General features: G+C 32.2%; 1 protein-coding gene across 1 annotated transcript in view; it reads right to left on the bottom strand.

The window, feature by feature from the left end:
- The window catches only part of LOC115881660 (netrin receptor UNC5C), a 452,006-nt gene extending 430,708 nt beyond the window's left edge, over positions 1 to 21,298 (bottom strand). Inside the window, exon 1 of the mRNA XM_030899233.1 lies at positions 21,039 to 21,298. The gene's annotated coding sequence lies outside the window, so the exon portion shown is untranslated. The remainder of the gene's footprint in view (positions 1 to 21,038) is intronic.
- Between the last annotated feature and the right edge of the window lie 4,874 nt (positions 21,299 to 26,172).

Genomic DNA, 26,172 nt, shown 5'->3' with positions numbered 1-26,172 from the left:
ACTTACTTGAGAATGCGTAGTAACCTAAGACTGTTAAATCATAATCAATTTTATCAAATGCACAATATATTAAAGTAATAGAAATAGAAAAATCTGTACCGGATATCCTATTTTCGTGTGTGAAGCTTAATAACTTTAATTCGTAAACTCAGTTTATTATACACTTTAGTATTTGGCATATTATACAGAGTTAATCGAGGGGTTGCTTTTTACCCTATCTTTAAAACACCCTGTGCAACAATTTCGTGAGCAAATTTTCATAAGACTATTTCTTGGTCAGAACCATGCCTCCTGAATATTTTGTTTCTTGACTCATGTCAACATATGCCATGGTAAATTACTAAGAGCAAAATGAACTTGCCACAAACATTTTGCAATGTTTTCAGTTATTTTCAATATAATTGTTTTCAATTATTTTCTGTACGAAACGTCTGCAAATATCAAAGTGACTATATATAGTGTTTTAAGAGTGATGAAAGGATTTAATTAAATTGAAAAAAAAATCGGGTCCGTATTTAAAAAAATTAAGTTGATGATGGTCGCCAGAAGCCGAAACGTCAGAGTCAATATTTAATCACACAGAGTTATAGAGCACCCAAACCTCAAACGAAAATGTGTTTTTCATTTTAAGTTATCTTAACAAATAAAGCCAGGAAACAATAGAAAACAACATTGAAAATTCCGTTTTTTTTCGAATATATTCGGAAGCATTCGGAATTTTTCAAAATGCAATACGGCATTTTGTTGAGCATCAAATTGCGCAACTTTGCCTCCATTTAACCGATCCTGTATCTCTTACGGTTTCCGAAATCCCAATGATGAGCATCGAATTCGAGCCACCCTGTACAGATCACTGTTAGTATATTGGACCACTAACTTAGAAGAAGATAGCTAATAACCATACCAAAAAAAAATTATTAAAACTTATTTTTTACCAAAAAAGTTGAGATACGTTCTTCACACTAATTAATCTAATTCAAACGATGTCGTACTTCGTCTATCTTCGCTTAATTCCGGAAACGGAAGCAGCCCACCGAAAAAAAAACTACCAAGGAAGCTGTATAGGTATTTCAATTAATTCTAATTGGTGCAATTTAAAGTTTCCGAAAGTAGAGTCGCGAGGGTCCGACCATTGTCCTTAACAAACTCAACTAAATTGTGTTTTCAATATTGAATCATCCTTCAATTAGCCGCTTTTTTCCTTTCTTCGGGCAGGGAACGGCAACAATGAAATAATTACTTTTCAATTGGCTAATTAGGCAGTTTTAATCGAATTAAGTGCAATAAAGGCTAATTTATTTTAGTTAACATTTTATTTGTTGAATGAAGCCTTTTGGTTATGTGCTGCATTATGTTATTCTATTGCTAATAGCGACGTGGAACTAAATGAAATTAAAATAAATACTGGGCTTACAAAGAGAGATGTTTAACTTTTTAACAGATATTTACCAGAGGCACTGCTTCAGGATCACATATTCGTTGGCAATATAGTTTCGGAGAAATCTTTTTTTATTAGGTACTTGATTTTAAGTAAGTAAATAAAATGTTCGTTATATTTTTTAATTATTATCTAGGAAAAATAAACATGCAAGAAAAATGTTAATAAAAATGTTGATATAATTGCAATACTGCAAGAGTCTTGGATTGGTCTTGGTCTTGCAGATCTAATGCTAGTCTGGGTTGGCTATAGATCTCTATAGATATAATCTCTATACTGGGTTGGCTATAGATCAATCGTTTGTCATATTTATCTAATCTCATAATGGGAAAGAGTATACATATCATAATTATATATTTAAAAAATATTAAAGCAATATTATTTATTTTCCAACTTTGTCAGATGTATTATATTATTGATATATATAACATATTAATATCATCATCATCATCATCATTTTCAGCTTATTCAACCATTTCCAAGTATGATGTAGCCTCCCATACATATTTAGGTACTATCTTTGTAATTGGGCCCATTGTTGGCTATGTGAGTCCAAGTTACCCCTGCTAATTTCCTAATATCATGGTCCCATCTCAGGTTTGGTCTTCCACTAGATCTCTTACTTTCTCGTGCGTCCATGCTGTAATTTTTGTGGTGCATCTGTTGTCCGACCAGGTGGACCTCATTGCCACTTGAGGAACTTGATTCTGTTGATGACTTCTATTACCTTGGTCTTTTGTCATATCCACTCTATTCTTTTACGGTCTTTCTTGGTTATTCCCAGTATATTTCGTTCCATTGAGCGTAGAGCGACCTGTAGTTTCCTTATAATAATCTTATATATACTATTCTATATAAATCATAGAATAGTTTTTCCAAAGATATCGATATTATTTGAACATCGATACTCAAAATACCAATATTTCTTCAAAAATACCAACATCCCTAATTCCTCTGACACACATAGGCGTGATCACGTTAGGTGGTCCGTTACAATGCCTAATTATACGTTTTAAAAATAAATCATATTCGTCTGTGTTCTTGGGAACGGGCTCAGGATGGCCTGTGGCGGGTGTGGATCGAATATTTCCTTCTAATTCGGGCATTAATCTCTCTTGAAATGGTAATTTAACTATGTCATAGTTAAATCAGATTATTTTTGTCCGATTCGGTGATTTTAAGAGCTAAGAAATATATATTTTTGATTCTGATTAGTTCTGACTGAATGAAAAAAATATTTTTTGAAGATGACGATCTAAATCACAGCCTATGCGTGACCAGCCTGACAATGATTTGCATGCAAATCTGCGAATTTACCTAGCTATTCAGATAACTATACAGGGTACGTCTCAAAAGTGGCTCATCCGAATAACTTTTTTATATTTTCAGATAAAAAACGAGATTTGGTATGTTAGTATATGACATAAAATAGGATTGATTTGAGGATTCAGTTGTTTTTGTTCACTTCCTGTTTCACCGGAAATGACTAAAACTTTAATGACACCCTCGGTATTTTTTTACTTTATTCGATATAAAATGATGTAAAATATGTCAAATTTTGACCATTTCGCATATGGCTTATTTGAAATTGTAGCATGCGTTTCATAACGACAATTTTACTCGACATACCAAGTGTGTGGTACCAAATTATTTGCAAAAAAATACCTTTTCCAAATATGCTAATGAGTCACCCTTGTTCCGTTTGAAATAATTGAGATATGATTAAAAATACGATTTGGGCATCTTTTAACCGGCCAGGACAAGACAAGAAAAACATTAGGCGATCAAATCTATTTTTCCAATCTATTTTTCTTTTATAAAAATTAGTGTTTTTAACACAGCCATGGCAGTCAGGATTGAAATTTAAAGTACGATTTTTTAAGCCAAAATGTCATAAGTTGACATATGATATGTCATTCTATTCAGAGTGTCATTTTCTATCGAATAGAAATATACCGAGAGTGCCATTTAAAAATCAAAAGTTGTAGTCATTTCCGGTGAAACAGGAAGTGACCAAAAGTAATTGAATACGTCAGTCAATCCTAATTTATGTCATATACTAACGTACCAAATCTCGTTATTTTATCTGAAAAAATAAAAAAGTTATAGGGGGTGAGCTACTTTCGAGACGTACGGTATACAGTGCTTTTATTTTAACTATGAATATAGGCGTCACTCATTGTAATTTATAAATCACTCCCCTGTTTTCAGTCCATAAGCAAACTTTTATCACCCATTGATGAAATACCGACAGGCAATACTGGTTTTTCGCCGAAAAATTAATAGACCTAAAATATAATTTTTTTTTTCATCGAAATTTAGTATTTTTGGTAATTTTTTGAACTAGAACTATTTTTAGCTAAACAGAAAAAAAAAATAAAACAAAAAATATTTTTTGATATGTGAGTATTGTTGCATACTCACTCTCACTCAAATCCAATGCATTGACTGTTCCGAAAAATGAACATACTTACCAAAATAGCATTTCACTATGTTAATCCCTATGTTCACAGTTAAAATAAAAGCACAGTATACTAATAATATAAACAGATAAAAACAAGATACTCAAAAACAAGCCAAGATAACCAGCTGGTAGAGAACAACCTGTGATCAAAATTTACTTATGACAGAAGTGCGACGTCATCAGTTTGAGAACACAAAAACCATATTTCTACTTTTAATTGATTGGAACACAGTCCGGTTCTGTCTTTTTTTTTACTTTCACGGTCCGCTGAGGAATTTTCGTTTTTAATTGCCGGTTCTCCATCATTTCCAGCCGGCCAGGGTCCGACGTCTTTATAAATATTTCATAAATCCGAGAACTAGGAAGCGGGCTCTGGTCAATATCCACGTGTAATTTATACCCGGTGCGCGTTACGGCGATTTAACGCACAGTGTTCCGGTGTCAGGTAAAACACGAATAACGCACGACGCGCGACGTCCGAATGAATATTTAAATGTAAACGACTGGTGGACAAAAGGGCTAAACTATTCCTGAATAGGAGAAAGTGACCGCGCGCTCTGTGTTCCAGCGCCTTTTGTTGGGCTTTTAATAGCTTTTAATTAAGATGGTATGGTGATAGAACGCATATTAATAAGATTGACGTGGGTGGTTTGAAGCGTAGATATGTGTAATCAGAAAGAATCAAATATAAAGTTAAAAAAAAATCCATAGCAACTGTTAAAATTGTTTTATATCTATCGAAAATTGTAGATAAAATAGGACTTTAACAGCGAGGATATAGGTTAAAAACTTTATTTCTTCTCGCACGTTTTTTAGTTGCTTCAATTTGTGAAAATGTTTGTACTCCTTTTCATAAATTATTCGGGAATTAAATGGAAGTAGTTTGGATATGGCGTTTGTCGCCTCAGCCTGAATATCTGTTGGTAATTTACTTATTTCGTTTTGAGCCATTTCTGGCTCCAATTCAATCAGCAATCGACACGAAAGAGAATTAAAAAATATTGACTCAAAACTGACAACTAAAGAGACAGCTTTATTTATTTGTCAAATTACATAGAAACCGACGCCAACCCAGCACAATATTTTTTCTACTCGTAATAAACTCCTTGAAATAATAATTTCTGAATATTTTTTAAAACGTAAAGCGGGCCCATACATTATCAAACAAATTGCGCAACGAAGCGATGCGCAACGTTGCGTTGCACAACTGATTCAGCGGTCCATACGCTATCAAACAAGTTGCGCAACAAAGCGATGCGCAACGTTCCGTTGCACAACTGCCATGCACTTAGTAAAATTATGATCAAACTTTTTATTAAAAGTTGTGCATTGTTTGAGAAACAATCATGTCCTCAATTGTCATTGCGTCAATTATTATCGTATATACCCTAGATGATGTCGATGATATCAAAAAATGAAAAAGAAAACAAAGAATTTGGATGAAAGAACTAAAATATTGCACAACGAAGCGCAACACATACATACACTACACAACGCGTTGCGCAAACAGTCCTGACAGATCACCGAAATTAAGCGACGATAGACAATGCGAGTGGATGGACGGGTGACCACCTGTAAACTCTGTCGTGCTGTTGTTTCATGGCAAGGATGTGTATAAATTTATTGATATACACTACTCTTTCAGGTCGGTTCGAGATCGGTTATCTCGTGAGTAAGAGTCGATATAGACACTGGCCAAGTTGGTAGGCCATTGACCATGATATGGCCGAGGACCGCGGTTCGGATTCCGCGTAAACAAAGTAGGCCCCGCCCCATCCAGATTAGCTTTAGCAGCAAAAGAAGAAGTTAAGTCAACATTTACTTATTTTCACTTCAGTTAAATTGCAAGATCCTAAAACAGGTCAATTGACTTTGAAAATACTATACCGGGTGTTTCTAAGGAGTGGTTTATAACTATAACTTTTTTATTTTTTCAGATAACGAAATTTAGTATGATAGTATATGACATAAATTAGGATTGATTGACGGTATTCAATTGTTTTCGGTCACTTCCTGTTTCACCAAAAATTACTACAACTTTTGGTTTTTAAATAGCACCCTCGGTATTTTTTTTACTTTATTCGATAGAAAATGACAAGAATGACATATCATATGTCAACCATGTGTTTTGAAGAAAAAAAAGTTTTGCTAAAAATGGTTTGTTTTATTTTAACAAGTTTTGAGTATAAATGTTGTTAAGAAAGTAAGAAAGACCATCAATATATACCATTAATATAACTTTAAAATGGTTTGTTATATTTTAACAAGTTTTGAGTATTAATATTGTTAAGAAAGTAAGAAAGACCATCAATCGTATACCATTAATATAACTTTTTGGTAAATTCTAGACATTTGGGCGAGGTTTTAAAAAATGTTTCACCTGTGCCTCTTTTGTTACACTCTCGTCCTCTATTTCTTATTTGGAAAGTTGGTAGCCCTATAGATTAAATGATTATCTATTAAGTACTTCGCATTTTTCTCTTTCCAACCTTACTACATCGCCATAGCGATTCACTCCTAGACATATAAATGCCGAACCAAGACTATAATTATTATTGTTTCAAGCTTTTTAACTCTCACTCTGTAACCCCCTAAAAATTAAATAATTTTAAGAAGTGAAACAAGCGAAAAATAAAGATAATTCCACTTTTTTTCCAGGCAATGAGTAATAGGATTATCCTCCCGAAAAAAAAACGACGAGATGTAAAAGAGATATTTATAGAAGCGACACATCCAAACATCGGAAGTGACTGGGAGCTATCGAGGAACAAAAGCCGCTCCAAAACGCCGCGACGCGGAAAATGAAATTACGTTAAAGTTGATCTCGTTAGACGTTACGGTTTTCGAAATATTTTCATTATTATAGCCCGTCCGTTCTGTCAATTTGGCCGCTGCCGTCTGTTGTCTTTACATCAGCTCACCGCCGACCGACGATATAACGAAAAATATTTTTTAATTTACATGCAAATGGGGCAGGAAATATGATGCGAAACGATTCGCATCGGTGCCAGTCGATATTGAACGAACCGTTTTAAATGGGGAATTATTACTGTTATTGCGTGTATTTGAATGTTTTGAAGTGCTTGTATCGCGTACTTGAAACTGTATTGAATTCGTGAAATTGGGTATTGTTTAAGACGTATTTTATGTTCCTAGATCATTCCGGGTGTTGCATCGTCGGACGGGACATAGGAAATCCCATGTAAATTTTAATGGGGTCAATTATTGGCTTCCCTAATTATTTTAGAGAATAATTCTATTTAGGTTTATTGAAGAGCACTAAAACCCACATTCAAAAGAATAACTTTAGATATTTTTGATTAGCTCGTTTACGAGTTATCTATATATATTATAGTAAAAGATAACTGTCAAATGAAGTTGTCATTTCAGAAATTTACCTATTTAGTAATTTATTATTATTGAAAACTCATTCCTACATCGGAAATCTTAAAGATATATTTATAAATACAAATTAATATGAATTAAAGAAAAATAAAGTAATCAATTACAAGGTTAATTATAGTATTATTACAATATTCAATAACTTATTAATTTAGGTACTATTAAATTGTTAGAACTTTAGGATTTAAGAAGATGTTCAAATATTCCTCCATCGACTGCTAGACAATAACCCAGGCGATCATAAAATTCTCTTCTTACATTCGCTAGTTGGTAAACTGAAATTTTATTGCATTCGGCAGAAATAGCATTTTTTACTCGTCTAGATTTGGGTATTTTTTATCCTTGTATATCCTGTTTTTTAAATGGCCCCAGAGAGAGAAATCATTTGGCGAAATATCAGGAGACCTAGCTGGCCAATTTACTGTATGATTTAGGCCAATAACGTTTCCGTTAAAACTATTGTATAAATATTCCCGAACAGCCAGGGTACTATGTGCCGGGCAGCCATCCACTTGGTACCAAACTTCCTGATTTTCCCTAGCGGCATCATGTAAAGCAGGTAAAATATGATTTTCGAGTAGTTCCAAATAATATTCTGCATTTAAATTTCGCGTAGAAATAATGGCCCGATAATATTGTGTCCGAATATCCCTGCCCAAACATTTACTTTCTGTGGATATTGCGTCCTTGTTTCGACAAACCTGTGTTGGTTTTCTTTGTTCCAATATCGATAATTTTGAACATTGGGTTCATTATTTAAGGTAAACGTGCATTCGTCAGTGAAACATATGTTTTTTAAAAATACCCTATCCGTGTTTGCTCTTTCCATCATATCAAAACAAAACGCCTGCCGCCGTATTTCGTCCCCATCTCGTAGCTCTTGGTGCTTTTCATATTAGAAGGAATAGTATTTATATCGTTTCAAAATTCGAAACGCTGTAGTGTGATCTATTCCTATTTCATCCTCAAGTATCCTTGTGCTGATCTCTCCATCGTTCTCTTCCACGCACAATAAAACTTCCAAGTCTTACCTAGACTGGTGCTCATAAGTAAATACAGGGCCATAAGAAAGGAGAAATATTTAAAAAGAAATCGGCGATAACTCGTAAACGGGCTAATCAAAAATATCTAAAGTTATTCTTTTGAATGTGGGTTTTAGTGCTCTTCAATAAACCTAAATAGAATTATTCACTAAAATAATTAGGGAAGCCAATAATTGACCCCATTAAAATTTACATGGAATTTCCTATGTCCCGCTCGACGATGCAACACCCGGTATATACTTACGTGGATAGATCAATGCCATAAGTTTAGCATTAAAAAATATGTCTCCAATATCACTACATGCCATTTTCAAACCTTCTTTATTGCACTTTCGATAGGTTTGTCTTTCCCGAGGACCTGACTTTGCGCATGCGCATTAATAGTTGCACGTATTTCCAAAATAATTACAATTTTATCCGGTTTAGAAAGTACAAATTATACATTCTTATGGAAATCAACTTTTAATAATTATTATCATCATATTGTCATAATCTTGTGATAATCATATGTCATAATGTTATTTCCATTGTGTAACGACGCTTGTTCTTTGCGTTTTTTATTTTAAAAAGTATATGAATTACTCCCTTATCAACAGCTTTTATATAGCCAAGGATGCAAGTGTATTCAGTGAGAATATAATTTTAAGTTTGGTTTGGTTGTGCAATATTTCTATTTTATTTTTTCGTTTGACTTTCCAAATACTCGTAAAAATGACTAGAAAGTGTTTGGTTTGTGGAAGTTAGGTTCTTTATTGGAAATTTTCCGTCATTTTCATCATATTTAACTATTTTTAAAATACTTTGACTGTAAATCTTATTCCCTATACTACTACAAACAACCACACTAAAAACACCTATCATTAACTATAGACCAATAAAAAGAAAAGGCGAAAACAAGTTTCTATTAATACGCATGCCGGATTATGCGCAACAAATAACAGTAATTTCTGTAACACCCAGCGCCAATCCCGTTCATGGTTAATTTTAACCTGGACGACTTTTCAATAAATATGAGTAAAACTGTAGTGCCAAAGCGGCAATCATTGCCGTGAGTCTGACGGCATCAAATTATAGTTTGTTATTCTGCGATACGTATAAAATTAATATTTCAACGTTACGGATCGGAGTTACGAGAATATGTCAGGCGATTCGGAAAAGAAACCTATATCTAGAATTATTTTAATGCCTATATTTTCAGGATAAATGCAGAGAAAGCCGTAATGAAATTTCGATATAAGTATAATCTGTAAATTATTATATGTATGGTTTTAAAAGAAAGTTTTTAATTTTAGGAATTTCTGTACTATTACTATATACAGGGTGAGTTTCCTACGATGTTCTCTAAGGGTATCTCGAAAACTACTGGAGATAGGATTGTGGGGTCATAAATATGCGCCTTTCAGATTTTTGAAATAGTTCATGGCTTACTAGATATTTCGAAGAAAACAAATTTTAAAAATTGGCTATTTTAAAAATTGTCCCTGATTCCATTATAATCTATTTTAGACAAAAAGTTTTCAGATAAAAGTTGTAGATAATCACATCCCTGATGAGTTTGTGTTCTCCATTTTTTTCTAAAGCCTGTCATTTTTGACATATGACACAAACATATGTTTTTTTAAACGGAAACAATAGTTGGCCATTACTTCATAAAAAGCGCCATTTTTTAAGCTTTTCAGCGATAAGAGCTATAATATGTTTTTTTCACAAAATTACTGAGCTAATATAATTTTTCTGATAAAATGTGTTCCATAATGAAGGATACACCCCATATAGAAGAAGCGAATATCTAGAGATTGTCTCTACAAGAGGAAAAACTTTTTTATTATTGATATTTTGAGAAAAATGCATTCTTCGTAAAAAAAATTTGCTTGTTCTAAAATGCTTAATCCCGTTTATACTTTTCTAAATTACTATACCATTTTAGAAAATTAAAAAAACATGAAAATTTGATTAATTTTTTAAGCCCTAAAAATAAAAAACGCGTTTCTATGGTATATCGCGATAACGTCGTTTTCATTCTTTGATAGATCGTTATTCATAGAATTTTTTTAGATCAGACGGTATTTCAACATAAACGTTTTTAGTATGTTTAAAAACAATTTTGAAAATTCAGTTAGTTCATCATATTAATTTGAATTTTAATTTATTAGAATAATTTGTTTTGTTGTAGGTATTTAAAGTTCTTCTCAAAAATAGCATGGCATATTGCCTACTCTTTTTTTTTTCTTTAAATTTCAATGAAAAAAATCAGTGAAGAGATAATGATAGACTCTTTAGACGACCTTTCCTGTACTATGAAAACCCATATCATCAATGAATAGAACTAGTGAAGGAGAATTGCTGAGTGTAATGAATATTCTCCTTCACTAGTTGATAAATTAATTAGAAAACGTAGGTATAGGTTAATGATTTCTGAAAATTCGACTTTTCAAGTGGAGAAAGATACGTCTAAATATTTTTCGATACCGTTTGATAGAGAGTTATCCCGTGGTCTAAAAGGAATTTTTAAGAATGTCAATTATAAACTTGTGTATAGTGCTAATAATAAATTACAACAATTATTAGGTAATCCAAAAGATAAAACACCTCCACTAGAAAGGTCGGGTATTTATGAAATTTCTTGTAAAGATTGTAATCAGAAATATGTTGGGCAAACCAAAAGATCAATATTAACTAGATTTAAAGAACATTTAGCTCAGATAAGATATGGTAGACCGGATAAATCTTGCGTTGCCGAACATATTGTTGATAATGAACATTGTATAGATCTTAATAATTTAAAATGAATTAAACAAGTCTCAAATTACAGGCAATTAGATGCATATGAAAGCATCAGAATTAATAAATGTAAAGATAGTATGAACAGAGTCAACGGTCCCATTCCTTCAAGTTCTTTGTTCCTACCACGCTAGTGGCGGAAATCTAACTGTTACGCTCAGTTGGCTCTGACTCGGTTGGCTAGATTTTGCCACGCCCACTCGGTGCCCACTGAGCGAGTATATAAACGCTCAACTTGTAGATTGTACTTTAGTTTATAATCATCTACTGATGATGCTAACATGGTTAGCGAAACGCGCGTCCAGTGTAAAATAAAAGTGTTTTGGTGTATAGTGGTGATTTAGTGTTTTTATTAATAAGTACATCTTCCTAATTTGTCTAAAATATCCGTAATATTAGCTTATGGATATCTGTCGTCTATAGTTTTGTCTTTTAATGTGCGATAATCGACAACTAGTCTCCATTTTTGTTTACCACTAGCATCTAATTTTTTAGGAACTATCCATATAGGACTACTCCATGGACTATAACTGTACCTAATTATTTCGTCATCAAGCATTTTGTTAATTTGTCTCTTTATTTCTTCCTTATGTACCATTGGGTATCTATACGACTTGGTATAAATAGGAATTTCATTTGATGTCTTTATCTCATGTTGCATGAGAAATACCAAAGGGGGTAAGTGCCAAATTTTTTAATATTAAATTATTGCATTAGAAACGTGGAAAAAAATGGAGTCCTCAGACGGGCAGACGGAAGTTAGAAGAAGTTTCACTTCAACTATGCGCACATAGTGCACACAGTTTTTGTTAATATATTTTTTAATAACCTAGCATTTTTTGGGACTGAAGTGTAAAAGTCTAATTTTAACGTTTATTACTCATGATTATCAACGAGAAAAACCAGAATGAGATAAAATTATTAACAGTACTTATTAAAAACGCACTGCCTTGTCTTAAAAAAGCAAATTAAGCAAAAAGAATACCAATAATACCAGCCCTCGCATGTCACTTGAGAATCCCGCACCGGCACCACAACTTTTTCCAGACATTCTTTATCGCAAAATATTACTTTTCGTATTCGTCTTTCGATGCAGTTTATCATTATTCAAACCGCTTACTCTCAATTAAAATCGTCTTCTCGCTTTGTTCAGCGGAATTTTATCGCGGCGAATGCAAATTTCTGTTAATTAATCCTTGACAGTTGGGCGTTGCCGTTGTTTCGCAAACAAACCGAATAAAACGACCACCGGGTGTAAAGTAAACTAAAACACTAGAAGCTGGCGAAAACGTACAGAAAACTTGGAATTAATTCACTGGCGAGAGTTGTTGTTACGGAGGAATAACTGGATTTTTAGCATATTTTCGGTTTGAGTTAGATGTAGAAAATTAAGTTGATTATGTTTTAATTTTATTTAGATTTGGTGCTTCTTCAAATAAAACACATTCCCTATTAATAACATTCAAAATATTTTACTTGTTACAACCGATATTTTAGTCACAGCCAATTCATACCCAGCCTGTCGACTTCGATCATTTGCGTGAAAATCTACATATACACAGGTATTGTACTCTTAAATTATTTCTTCAAAGAAAGTACAATATGATCGCAAAAAACGGCGTCAGCGATGGCTATAAAATGAAGATCGCTGTTATTTTGTAGGCTTGGTGCATTCTCCTTCGGTGCTACCACCATCGGAGAATATCGTAAACAACTGGTATAATAAAAAAAATATTATATAATTATTATTCTAAAAGTGTGTTAGGAAGTATAATTTGTGAAAATTCTAATAATAAAAAAGTAAATATATATTTTGATATCTTCAGAAGGTCTAACTTGTACCATAATTTATTATTCCAGCTAAAAAAACTTTTAAGATGAGTTCAACTACGGTAGCGACCATAGTTTTAATCACCGGTTTTGTGGGGTCATAATTGGGGCTATTACGGCTATAACGAAATTTGTTAAAGGTACATAATTATAATTTTAGAAGATGTTCATAAAACATTTAATCGCTAGTCGATCAAAAAAAGTATACTATTAATATTGCAAATTATATTTTATCCTCTCTTAGTATATGTCTGTTTAAGTTTTTGATTATGCAACGAGGCACTTTGTTTACTCACTTGTTTGGTCGAACTGCTTGAATCCATTTTTGGTTTTGATCAAATCGGTGTGAGAAACTATGAAGCTATAAAATGTTGTTTCGGGAAAGTCGAATATCCGGGAAAGTTGAGTTATTGCTTATTATATTATTACTTTACGCGTTAACTTTTTTTGGCAATTTTATTAACATTTGAAATTGTCACAATACAACACGACGCCTAGTTCGAATTCTTTTTCACTACTATTCTATATTTTTACTACCCGAAACAGCGTTACATCACACAACTTCGTAATTGTAAGTGTTTTATAGTCTTAATAATTGCACTATCAAAAAACTAAAATACTTAAATATTATGACAAAATCACGATTTCAATATTATTTTAATGCGATCAACAAAAACTGTAACCGAGACAGCGCAGGGGCATAAAATATATACTAATAATTTCTGACTTCTGCCGTTGAAACGCGGCGGTAGGACTTTGTTGAAATCAACTAAAATGCACCAAGCATATATGTAAAATTATATCATGAGAATGTCATCGATGTTCATTTCCAAGCCAACTGAACGCCGTATTTTTTCGATCATACGGTAGTATCTCTTTAATAGCCTTGTTACCTATCCAACGAGATAATCTAGATGATGTTTTAGCTGTAACTGTAATCTACTCTTTTTTCTTGAAAATAGCGTTAATGCTTCACAACTTAAACAGAACAAACTAGACTTTTTTCATTTTTTTTAAACATTTCTAGAACACAGGCAGTGATGAGCGAAACTAGTATTGGTCTTGGTCTTGCACAAAAAGAGCAAGACTACCGTTAAATCTGGAAGACAAAGACATGCAAGACTGAAAAAATGCAAGACTCTTGCAGTCTTGCATTTTTTCACGTCTTTTTATTTACATCTTATTTTTCACAGATAGTAGTTAAAAAAATAAACAAATCTGAATTTCTTTCCTAATAACTAAGGTACTAAGTTATTCGATACATCAATTAAAACTGATAAAATATGTATGTAACAGAAAAAAGAGTATAACGGAATATACCATATTGTTTTTGGAAAGCAATAAAAAGAAAATTTAAAAAAATAAACTGGATAGGCATTTAAAATTATTTAATCAAAAATCAAATTACAAAATAATTCATTAAGTTCAATATTAAAATATTTAAAGAATTACAGTTTAAATTATATTATAAAAATGTAAAAAATTCCTAATAACTACAAAATATATACTAATAAAATAAAATTCCAATTAATAACTGAATTCTCAAAATTGTTTCTGAAACAGTTATTAATATCGTTTACTTTGAAATACCTTAATATCCAAATATAAAATACTAGTAATGTAAAACATTTGCTTAATATGAATAACTTCCGCATGCTGTGGCCTTTAAATCTGCCATGTCTAGTTCAGGCGTTCTATTTTTTTATTACATTACATTTTTCACATTTGATGTTTTTTTTACGGGATTACTGTTGCTTTTGATTTCGGAAAAGGCCAATATCGACTGTGAAATTCAGCACAGGATTAGCAGTGCCTCAAGAGCATTCTGGAAATTAAAAGACAGGGTTTTCTACAATCATGACTTGAGCACAAAAACGAAACTTGCAGTGTACCGAGCAATAATCATTCCCACCATGTTATATGGAAGCAAAACCTGGGTTCCGTACCGCCGACACATGAGCCGCTAATAAATTCTTTATATATTAGGAAAACTTAACTCTCTACCGCTATTTGTAAATCTTGGAATACGTGTATACGTAAGAATAATCTATCGTATCGGAAATTTTAGATATTCCTTTAGCTAATTTACGTGAAATATACTTTCAGCAAGATGGGGAACATTCTCCCTCATAACTATGGAAATATTAGAATACTGTTAAATTATTATTTTTCAAATCAACGAATTAGAACCAATGAACGCATATTGATAGCCTCCTCGATTCCCGGATTTCGCCGTTCTCGATTTCTGATTTTGGGGATTTTTGAAATACGAAATATATTGTGGGCACTACAACAATGTCGAACACCTGAAAAATGCTTTAATAATTCAAGATTTAGATATTTGCAAACCCATCCCGTTATAAAAAAAAGAAAAATATATTCACAGTTTCAGTGGTAACAGTTATTTCAAAAGTAAAATATATCATCCCAAATAAATTTTAATATGTGTATGACTATTTTAGTAAATACCATTTTGATTTTTTGTTATTTATCACGGCCTACTAATAAGAAAATGATATATTTTAAATATTGCAGTAAATAGTGAAAATAAATATAGAGTGATATATATTTTTGAGAAGCTCGTAGCAAGACAGATCATATGATTTATAAATATACAGGGTGTTCCATTTGAAAAAACATAACTTTAGTTCGTATTTTCAAAAATATTTTTTTGCTAGAAAAACAGACTACGCCACTGTATTCTACGTAAAAAGTTCTACAATAAGCAGTTTTCGCCTTCTCGATACCTTTAACAATAACAGAGATACAGGGAGTGTCCCAAATTGCAAAATTTTTGAAAAGACCCTGTAGCTCAGAAATGAAGAGGGCTATGAAAATTTTGTTTGCAGCATCTTCCGTTTGACGAAAAAGTGGGACAGGTTTGTGCAAACCGCACCCTTCTATATTCACTAATAACGGAGGTACCCTATGATTTCAACCAAAATGGGACACACTGTACATACCTATGTATGTCTTGCTTATCAAACTTGATTTTAAAATTTATGGATTCACTTCATAATGGATATATTCATCTGTAGTATAAACGAACTACCCAAGCAGCATTTGGACGTCGGGACAACGTTGTGTCACGCGACCAAACGTCGGGGCGCAACGTCGGCACAACCTCGTGCCAACCCTAGTCTGCACTAGTTTGGAGAATAATTTTTGGGTCGAAACGACGTTGGATACCGACGTTGGCTAGAAGCCTAATTTAGTACAAACTGCAACGTTGTTTAAAATCCTAATTCACAGAAATACAAAACTAATATGGCGTCTAAGTCGCGTTTTATCCTAAATTGGGATAATTATAGTAAAAATGTTACTTTTATGATTTAGTTAGAGACATATGTCAAATGGCAGTGAAGGAAAACAAAACAAAAGTATTTAAGTGTGGAGGATGTTTGAAGATCATAATTATTGAAACACTTTAACCGACTCTGTAACTCGTTACCCAAGGCAAAAAAAGTTAAACGCAAATAACTTTATTGATAAATGTATTGTTTCTACTTTGAAAAATACTAATGGGCCTTAAAATTAAAGAAGTTTTAAAAAATTTTCTTGAATTTTTTTTTAGTAAAATGAGAATAATTTATTCGCAGTCGAAAAAATTGTTTCCGCGTGTTTTTAGGGTCAAATATTTCAAGTTAATGTATTCAAAAGTAGGAATTGCTATTTTAGGAACGAAACATTTTCTTATTTAACAACATGGCGGCTTTCACTTTGTTGTTTTGGGGATTAAGATGGAGTAGTTCGAGTAGTCGCATACTGGACTAATAAAGTCGCAGTTCGGCCTTAACAGGTAGTATACTAGTCGCAAGATTGCCTAATTTAGTCATCCTAGAGTCTAGCTTGTGCCGCCCTCTATAATATAAATAAACGAGGGAGTGGATAAACTATCGGTAATATATGTCGATGTATATTTAAATTTAGTTTTATATGTACCTTTCTTATGTCCCATTTTAATTAAGTTTTTTTTATAAAAACAAAAACAGCACTGAACTGTCTGACTGAACAGAACAATGAAGTGAAAATTTAAAATTTAAGGTTATGGTTCAATACAGTTGCAAAAAGGTAGTGACTCGACGTCCTACCAACGTAAGAATAAGGAAATCTAAACAACGTTGTAATTAGTAAAACAGACGACGTTTGCATAACGTTGGAATAGGTCCTGAAACTGACGTCGGAAAACTCTATATTGTCCAACGTTGTAACTACGTTGTCCGAATCACCTAAAGATCACTTAAGCAAAAAAGGTTACAAGACAACGTTTATTCGACGTCGCAGAAGCTTCCTACTTTGCTGTAGTACTAGTCCAACGTCGGCACAACGTTATAAAAACGTTTAAATTTATTTTAATACCCAAGGTAGGGAGCTAACTATTTTTTGTAACTAATCCAACGTTGTGATTAGTAAACATATGGTCGCAAGTCGTGAAAATGCTACTTGGGTATGCCTTACAGCGAGCCATAGAGCTTAAAAATTGGAAAAACAAGAAAAAAATGAACTTAATTAGGCATTTTCAGTTGAAAATTCCAAACCAAAACGTAAAATCGAATTAAAACATCGAAATAAGCCGTAAAATTAATTAGGCCAGTTGCAGAAACAAGCGTCTGGAGTAAATTCCACGGTTTCGCTCAGCTTCTAAAAGGTTTTTCCCCGACCTGAGCTTTTAAGCGGCTGCACCGCGGGAGCTGGGGGGTCAAAAACGTCCTTTTCATCGCACAAAGTGGAGGAATTAAAAAAGTCGCCTCTCCCTGCTCCCACAGGAAGCGACCATCGCTCTTTTATTACGCGTATAATTAAAAATTTTCATATTTTATGAAGTCTGCTAGTCGAGAAATGAGGATAGAGAGAGAAATTTTCACTCTCTGTAAGCTGGAGTTTGTTTGGTTGATCTTGGAGGAAGATTAAAACGTTCGGTATAATAAGAGAGTGTATAAAATTGACAGTTTGGTACACTAGTTATTTTAAAAATTAATTTACGCGTATAATTATTTTTTTATATTTTTTTTAATTTTTTTTTATTTTATATAGTTTTTTTTATTTTTTACAAGATTTTTAGATTCAATAGACACATATTAGTTATTAGCTTAGTTATTTCCTTCAACATTTGTGAGTAGCTCTTGGTTTAACGATTTCTTCATCATTTCTACACTCCTCGGCATAACCGTATATAATTTCACACTACCTGTTGACAACTTTTTCAATAATAAAAAGACTGTTTTAATCCAATCAACCATAAATATAGTTCATATCAAATAAACTTTCGTCACGTGATTAAGCTAGACCGGCACAGCGTTGTCTACTTTTACATATTTTCTTTTAATCAAAATATTTTAGGAAATAAAAATAAATTAATTAAAAATATATAAACAGTTATTATTTACATCAGCAAAACTCACTTTCTTAACAGCGCTTAAAGGACATAAAGGGCCATTACTACCGTTTTCCGTTCAAAATATTCTAATAAAGTTGCGATGAGTTTTTACGGCTATTAAGCTATCTTGTATAAGAACAATGTTCGACTGCAAGGTCAGCTAGTAAGAAAAATTTGGAATTACTTGGATTTCTTTTTAGTTTTTTACTCGGTTTTTAATTAAAAAATAAAATTTCTTTCATTTCTTTTTAAATTCTTCGTAATATTGCAAAACAGGTACTAGATTAAATTTACAAGGAAGAAAACCCAGTGGTTCTCAAAATTTAACCAAAAAATATATTTTTTTTAAATGTTCAAAGTAAAATATCTCAGTTATTTTGGACTTATCTGAATAAAAACGGTGAAGAGAAAAAATGTTTCTTTTATCGATATCTCCCAGCCCTGAATATATTTGCATTTATTTAAGACTCGCCCTGTATATGTAAACAGTATTTATCAAATTCGTGTTAACTTCACTGGTACTTCATTCTTATCAGCCGCAAACTAAATAATTTTATGATTTTATTGATACTGCCAAATATTTACCCACACACTTATAATAAATGTCATAAAATACTAAAACCTGTAAGGAAAATCTAAATTTTTCAATTTAAATTTGTTAAAAATAATTTTATATAATTAATTATATATTTCAAATACACTTATTGCCTCACTTTAAGACAAAACATATTATATTTCGATATTTTGGATACCTAATATAGGTACATATTTTGAAAATAGGTGAAAAATATAATTAAATTTTTTCAAAAATCTCAAAATGCATTAAAAGTTCTATTTAATATTCCTGAATAGCATCCCATGTTTTAAATTGAAATTTAAGTTTACTTCTTTGACTAAATATTTCACTTTACTTTTCATAAAAGCTGAGGAAACTAATTCCCGGAAAGAAAATTCTATTAATAAAAATCGTAATAAAAATTGATATTCAATATTTCTATATTTTTTAGTAATTTTCGAATAATTCCAAAATTATTATTGAAAAAAAAATAATAGACAGTTGTAGAAGATGAAAATTAATTGTTTATATAAATCGTATCGCCGATATTTATGATTTTAGTCTAATTATATCTAATTGAACTCAGATATTTTCATAGACTTTACATTTAACCAGTTTGATTTAAGATTATTTCATATTTCGGTATTTTCATTATTTTTGAATATCAGGAACTATTTATTTTCCTCTAAAGTAAATATAACCGTATAGATAACATTTCTTGATTTCCGAATTGCATATAAGTAATTACTTAAACTTGTTCAACATTATTTAATACACACTTAAAACTGATGTCTTTGAAAAAATCCGCATAGAAACCTATCTTGAAAAGTGAATAGGTACATAAATATAAATAAAGCTTAAGATAGTTGTAGAAGTTTCAGCAAATTTCATTTTAAATAACATTTTTACTAATCCAGTGGTTTTAAAAATTTAAGCAAACATTTTTTTTTATTTTCAAAATAAAATAACTGGGTTATTTTGGACTGAATTTGAAAATCGGCAGAGAAAATAGAAGAGAAAATATATTTCTCTTATCAAAATCTACCAACCCTGATATATTTTACTTAAAAAATATTTTTGGCTTAAATTTTGAGAACCACTGGATATTTACTGAGTTTTCTTTCTTGTAAATTTAATCCACTACCTATGTTGCCAGTTGCCATATTATGAAGATTTATATTTTATTATGTTTTTTAACTAAAAATTTAAAAAATTACCAAAATTTCTTCAAAGAAATTTTTTCTACTTGTTTAGACTAGAAGCACTAAAAAGTTTTTTTATAATTTCATGGAAATTGCCAAGAAAAATATCAAATTTTCAACAATTTTTTTTGCAAAAAACCTCATAGACCTGTTTCTGTGGGGTCGAAATATATACTACCCCTAAAAATATTTGCACGTATTGAAGACTCACCCTGTATAATTAAGCAATTATTTTTTACAAATCTGAAATTGAAAAATTTAGATGTTCGCTTTACGGGTTTTATTATTTTATGACATTTATGATAAGTACGTGGGTAAATATTTAAGACTCACCCCGTATAACTATATTGGTATAAAATTAAAAATAATTCAAAAATCCCTAGTTTTTTATATCCTTAAGCTAATTTCACAATTGTTTTTATTGATTATAATTTCTTTCAAATTAAAGAACCCTCGAAGGAACCCTAAAATATAGTTAAAGCTGTTAAACAAAAACATATAAACTTAATATTGAATAACGTTTATGCGAATAATTATATAAATTAGCCAAGAATGTTATTGAAGTTATAGTGCAGTCTAAGAGTAGTGATGGACAAATGCAAGACCAAGACTTTCTTGGTCTTGCTCTTGTACGTTCCATCCATAGACTTGTTCCATCTTGCTGCAAGACTTTATGCGAATCTTGTATTTTTTTAAATAAGTGCAGTGTAATTATTGTTAAAACAATAATAATAATTTAAAGCTACTATGAAAAATACACTAAAATATAGAATTTTCAACAGATATTAAACTTTCTATATTTGCTGAAAATTTGCTGTGAGCAGCAAAATAATATGTAACCAAAGTTACTACTACAAAGAAATAGTTTTATTTGGATATTATTCTAAAAAAAGAGTTCTTTTATTTATCCTCAAAACTATAACATTAAAAAAATAAAGCACTCACCTAATAAGCAAAAAGTTTAAATCGTATCCAAACACTCAAAAGACCCAAACAAACTTTCGTCAAACTATCCAACACTATATAAACTGGAATTCTCAAAACCCACTCACTAACAAACACTGAAGATCCACCGATACGACAAAAAAAAACGAAATTTCCAAAATTCGACAGCGGCAAATGTGGCGGTCGTGTTATGGATAGCGACGCGAAAGCACGTTAAGCGCGGTTCAGACGGGCGAGCGGCACAAGCTCCGCGTACGAAAGGCGCGCGCGAACTGAAAAGCGCGCCGCGTCGCGCGCCATTCCAGCGGAAAGCTCTTCGCTCGCTAGTCGGGGGAAAAACAGGGTAAAAGGGCGGGCGCATCGCGATATCCGAGTGATTTTAATGGTCAGAAACGTTGTAGAATGTCGTATGAAAGAAAAATTATTTTCGGACATTCGATGAACTTACATATAGCCAACATCGATGTTTTTTATAAACCTAGATCCCAGATCATACCCTGCTTGTAAGCGAAACTTTGGGTCGGCGCACAGTGGGGTATTTGACACCGATAGTTGATCGAATTTTTTTTATGTACACCTTATATTATAAATTATTGCTATTTTCAATTAAAGAGGAAATAATATGAACAAAATAAAGGATAATTCGTCGATTCTAAAAAAAAGAAAAATCACTGTTCCAGTGTTTCCACTGGCAATAATCAATAATCAATGTTCTTCTTCTTCAGTCCATTTATGATTCTTTTGGAATGGCCATGCATGTAGGCTCACCTACCAGAATATCCAATACCAGTTCTAGTACTATAAACTATGTTGTGTCATCTTTTGATCCTAACTCCATCGCCTGCAACGTCTTTAGCTCGGGTCTCTCTGATCATGAAGCAGTTTTAACTGAACTTTCGATAAAGTCCAAAATCAAAAATGCCCCTCGTAAATTATGCCGTATTTTTTCAGAAAAGAATGCTCAAAAGTTCAGCCACTTATGTAAAACAACCAACTGGGATACTAGCTCTTATGATGTCGACACCGAATTTTCTATTTTCGTAAAAACATTAACCAGTCTAGCGTTCGAATCCTTTCCTCTTAGGCCTATAAAAAATAAGCATAATAAACCTTGGACCACTAAAGGTCTACGCATATCTTCTAAAAACATGCGTTCATTATCTCACTTAAAAAAATTCGCAGACAGTCTCTTCTTCCATATTTACGTAAAACTATACAGAAAAATTTATCATAAGACTATAAGAGCCGCTAAGGACCTTTATTATAATAGGAGAATAGTCAATTCTGGTAATGTTGCTAAGGAAACATGGTCTATTATGAATGAGTTGAGAAACAAAGCTTCTTCGTCTAGCAATATCTCTACCTCGCCTGAGAACCTTAACGATTACTTTGTAAATGTAGCGAAAAACTTAACTAATACCATATGTCCTCCTCATGATCCACTTTCTTATCTCTCTAATGATAATGTAAACTTACACAGTTTCTTTTTTTCGCCCGTAGTTCTTGAAGAGCTTCGCAGTACAATTAATACCATCAAAAATAAATCCTCTTCTGGGACCGACGGGCTAACTTTAAAAATGTTTTCGAATCTGCCAGAAAGCACTCTGAATCACCTAACAACTTTAATAAACATGTCGTTCCAAAATGGTATTTTTCCAAAATGTCTTGTCGTATAAAAACTCGTTGCAGCCTTTTGTACTTGACAATACCACCATTGACGTCGTAAAATCCGTAAAATTCTTAGGGCTTGTTGTGGACAATTCTCTTAAATGGGACATACATATCGAAGCTTTGTCGAAAAAATTGAGCTCTGCCTGTTTTGCATTAAGGTCTGTTTCTAAGGAGCTTAACTTGTCAGTGGCTAGAACTGTTTATTATGCACTTTTTGAGTCGCACCTCAGGTATGCCCTTCCATTCTGGGGTACGTGTTGTGCGGCTCAATTTGACCGCATTTTCAAGCTCCAGAAGAGAGCTGTTCGATATTCACTGGGACTAAACAGCAGAATTCATTGCCGGAGCTTTTTTAGAGAATTAAAAATATTGACTCTTCCTTCCTTATTTATATTTGAATCCGTTTGCCTAATAAGTAAACATGTATCAGCTTCTCAAGAAAGGCCAGCTCACACTTATCCACTCAGGAACGCGGAGCAAGATCTTTATCTACCTACCCCACGCTGAGAGTTAGTTAAAAGTTCAATATTATACAACTCGAAAAAAATGCACAATCACCTGCCATTTGAAATCAAATCCATAACATCATTTTTTTCATTTCGCAAAGCATTGAACTCTTATTTACTATACAAGGCTTTCTACGCCGTAAATGAATTATATTTGAATTGAAAATCGAATTTGATCTTGAAACCACTGGTCTAATGTTTGCTATTGCTATATTTACTAATGACATCGAAATTAATTTATTTAGAGGTCATTGATATTTTGCTATAAACTGGCTAAATATTTTTGAATATTATTTTAATTTTTTTTGTTCTTTGACATTGTAAACATTTATATATGTTTATTTTAACAATAAGACTGACAAAATTATTTGTATAATGTTTTGTATTATCTTTTGTTTGTTTGTTTGTGTACCTTGTTTTTTTACTTTGTTTGTTAGTTTACCTTTGTCCACAAATTGAAAAATTTTTTGACAATAAAGGCATTTATTTATTTATTATTTATTTATAATACCACTAATACCAGTAGTAATATTGCAACTAATACTACTATGCTACGACTGATCCGCGACCAATGCCCATACCACTAAAGCCGCTACTAATGCCAAATTGTGCTATACTGCTAATCGCACTACAATGCGATCGCTTTGTACACAACAATGATCATCACTGATTTGCAAATTAGAGGAAACCAAGAATGTTTTTCTCATTTTATCAGCAAAGTCGCAAAAGGTCGCAGTATTTTATTTTATTGTATGAAAGCCCAATGTTTACTAAGTAAACGGTATATAGACAATATGCTGAATTCTTCGAAATGCGCAACTAAATCTCTAAGTATAATAAAAATGTCACAAATTTAATCAAATCTTCTGAACGCCTAACTTTTAGTTGCAAAAAAAATCGGTAGTATAGAGAATATCAAAATAAATAATACGTTTTTGTAGAATACATACCTACAGCTTGCTGAGCCATTTTCAATCAAAACAATAATATAAACGTAAAAGGAGCACAAGAACAACAACAATTTATAATTTTAAACATAAAATTTAGCCATTTACCTCTTATCTGTGAGAAGTAACAACTTTGACGTTTCGTTGAAACAAATGAATGCAACTAAACACACCCATAGCAACGCCATTCATGGCAGACAAGATTTAACTTATCATTTATCTTTTTTGGGGAAAGCTTAACCACATTTGCTTTTTCGAATTTCGATCACTTTTTTCATGCTAATACTCCACCGTGCGGCATTTACATGTATAGAAGTGAATCGCTATAGCAATCTAGTAAGTCGGAGAGAGCAAAAATACGAAGTATTTGTTACATAATCACTTAATCTGACGGTAGATTCCATGCGCTTGAAAAAATACTTGCCTTCTGTTTTTATTATGTTACTCTTAGTAGACTCTGACTCGGTTGGCTAGATTTTGCCACGCCCAACTTGTAGATTGTACTTTAGTTTATAATCATCTGCTGATGATGCTAACATGGTTAGCGAAACGCGCGTCCAGTGTAAAAGTAAAAGTATTTTGGTGTATTGTGGTGATTTAGTGTTTTATTTTGCTAATTCTCCAGACTTTTTAACGAAGAATTTGGCATAGATGCTCCCAAAAAGAAATCCGCAAAATACTCTGTCTCTAGCTAACCGTAACGGTATTTTTTTGCAAATCTTGACATTTATAAATCATCCTCATGCTTTCTACTGCTGGCTGGTGTGGGCCACGTATTTGCGCCATTGGTAAAAAGATCTATAAATCTTGGCCGGTTATGTGGAATGCTTCTAATTAAAGCGAACAATTTGTCATCCTTTTGTCTTTGAACGCGACCGTTTCATTGTCGGCGACGCGGTAAAAATGCCGCAAAAGTATTCTTTCATTAGAAGGTCGGACGGAAATATATTAATGAAGGAATATAAAATAAATGACTGCGTTTCTCCTTAGTGAAGCGCATTATTTTGTCGTAAATCATATCTTCCTTTTTTATATCTGTTTTAGAACTTTAACATTTTTTAAAATATCTACGAAAATATTTGTCTGAGAGGTAGGCAACCTAATAATATTTTGAAGATATTCGAATTCCCCATTGAACACTGGAATAATATACTGAGTGTTCCATTTAGAATAAAGAAGTAACTTGCTTTTGAAAGTGACCAATGTTCCATATTAATTTTGTCTCACCTCGTATAACTTTTCGGGTCAAATTTTAATTTGCTTTAACATACAATCGTTATTGTAATTAAATATCAGGTAAATTAAAATTTAGGTAGCTGTTATTGATGTTTAAAATGTATTCTTCATTTTCACAAAATGTGAAATATATCAAAATCCTTACAGTTTAGGCACAGGTTTCTTTAATAAAACTAACTTTTATTTTTTTTTCTAGAATCCGAAAATCAGTTTATATGGGTGGTCCATTACAAAAAACACAACTTTGATATGTACTTGTTTGGAGACACCCTGTATAACTCTATATATTTTATAAAATACTTTCATTAACCTACAATTATGCTCCCAAAATTTCATTTCGAAATAAACAACGGTTCTCCTTGGAGCCTTCGTCTCGTATAAGAGGCGCCACCCTGTATAAAAGACAGAGGGAATTATGGCATCTTAATTCCCGTTAATAATATCCCAAGGGAGTTATATGCCAGTCAATCTGGAGATTGAGGTGGAAAAAATTAGTAACCAACCGATCTCAACGGGAATGTGTAGATAATGATCTCCTATTTAACCCCCCAAAAGTCCCATTCGGTCTCAGTGGGGGTTGAAAAAAACAGCTGCCATCTTGGATATTTTCGTAACGTAAACGTAACATTTTTCGAAAAAACTAAAGCTATGTTTTTTGTAGAGAATTAATGTAGAATATTTTACCTTTAATCATTTTATTTCTAAAATAAATAGTAATAGAGATAGAGCAATTTTTTACTATACGGTTTATAAATTTTCCAGTTTCTTTAAACC

This window comes from Sitophilus oryzae, unplaced genomic scaffold, assembly GCF_002938485.1.
Source record: "Sitophilus oryzae breed Bouriz unplaced genomic scaffold, Soryzae_2.0 scaffold_172_pilon_pilon, whole genome shotgun sequence".
NCBI classification, from domain to species: domain Eukaryota; kingdom Metazoa; phylum Arthropoda; class Insecta; order Coleoptera; family Curculionidae; genus Sitophilus; species Sitophilus oryzae.
The sequence above is the reverse complement of the archived record's forward strand: the minus strand, read 5'-3'. Positions and strand labels throughout refer to the sequence as shown.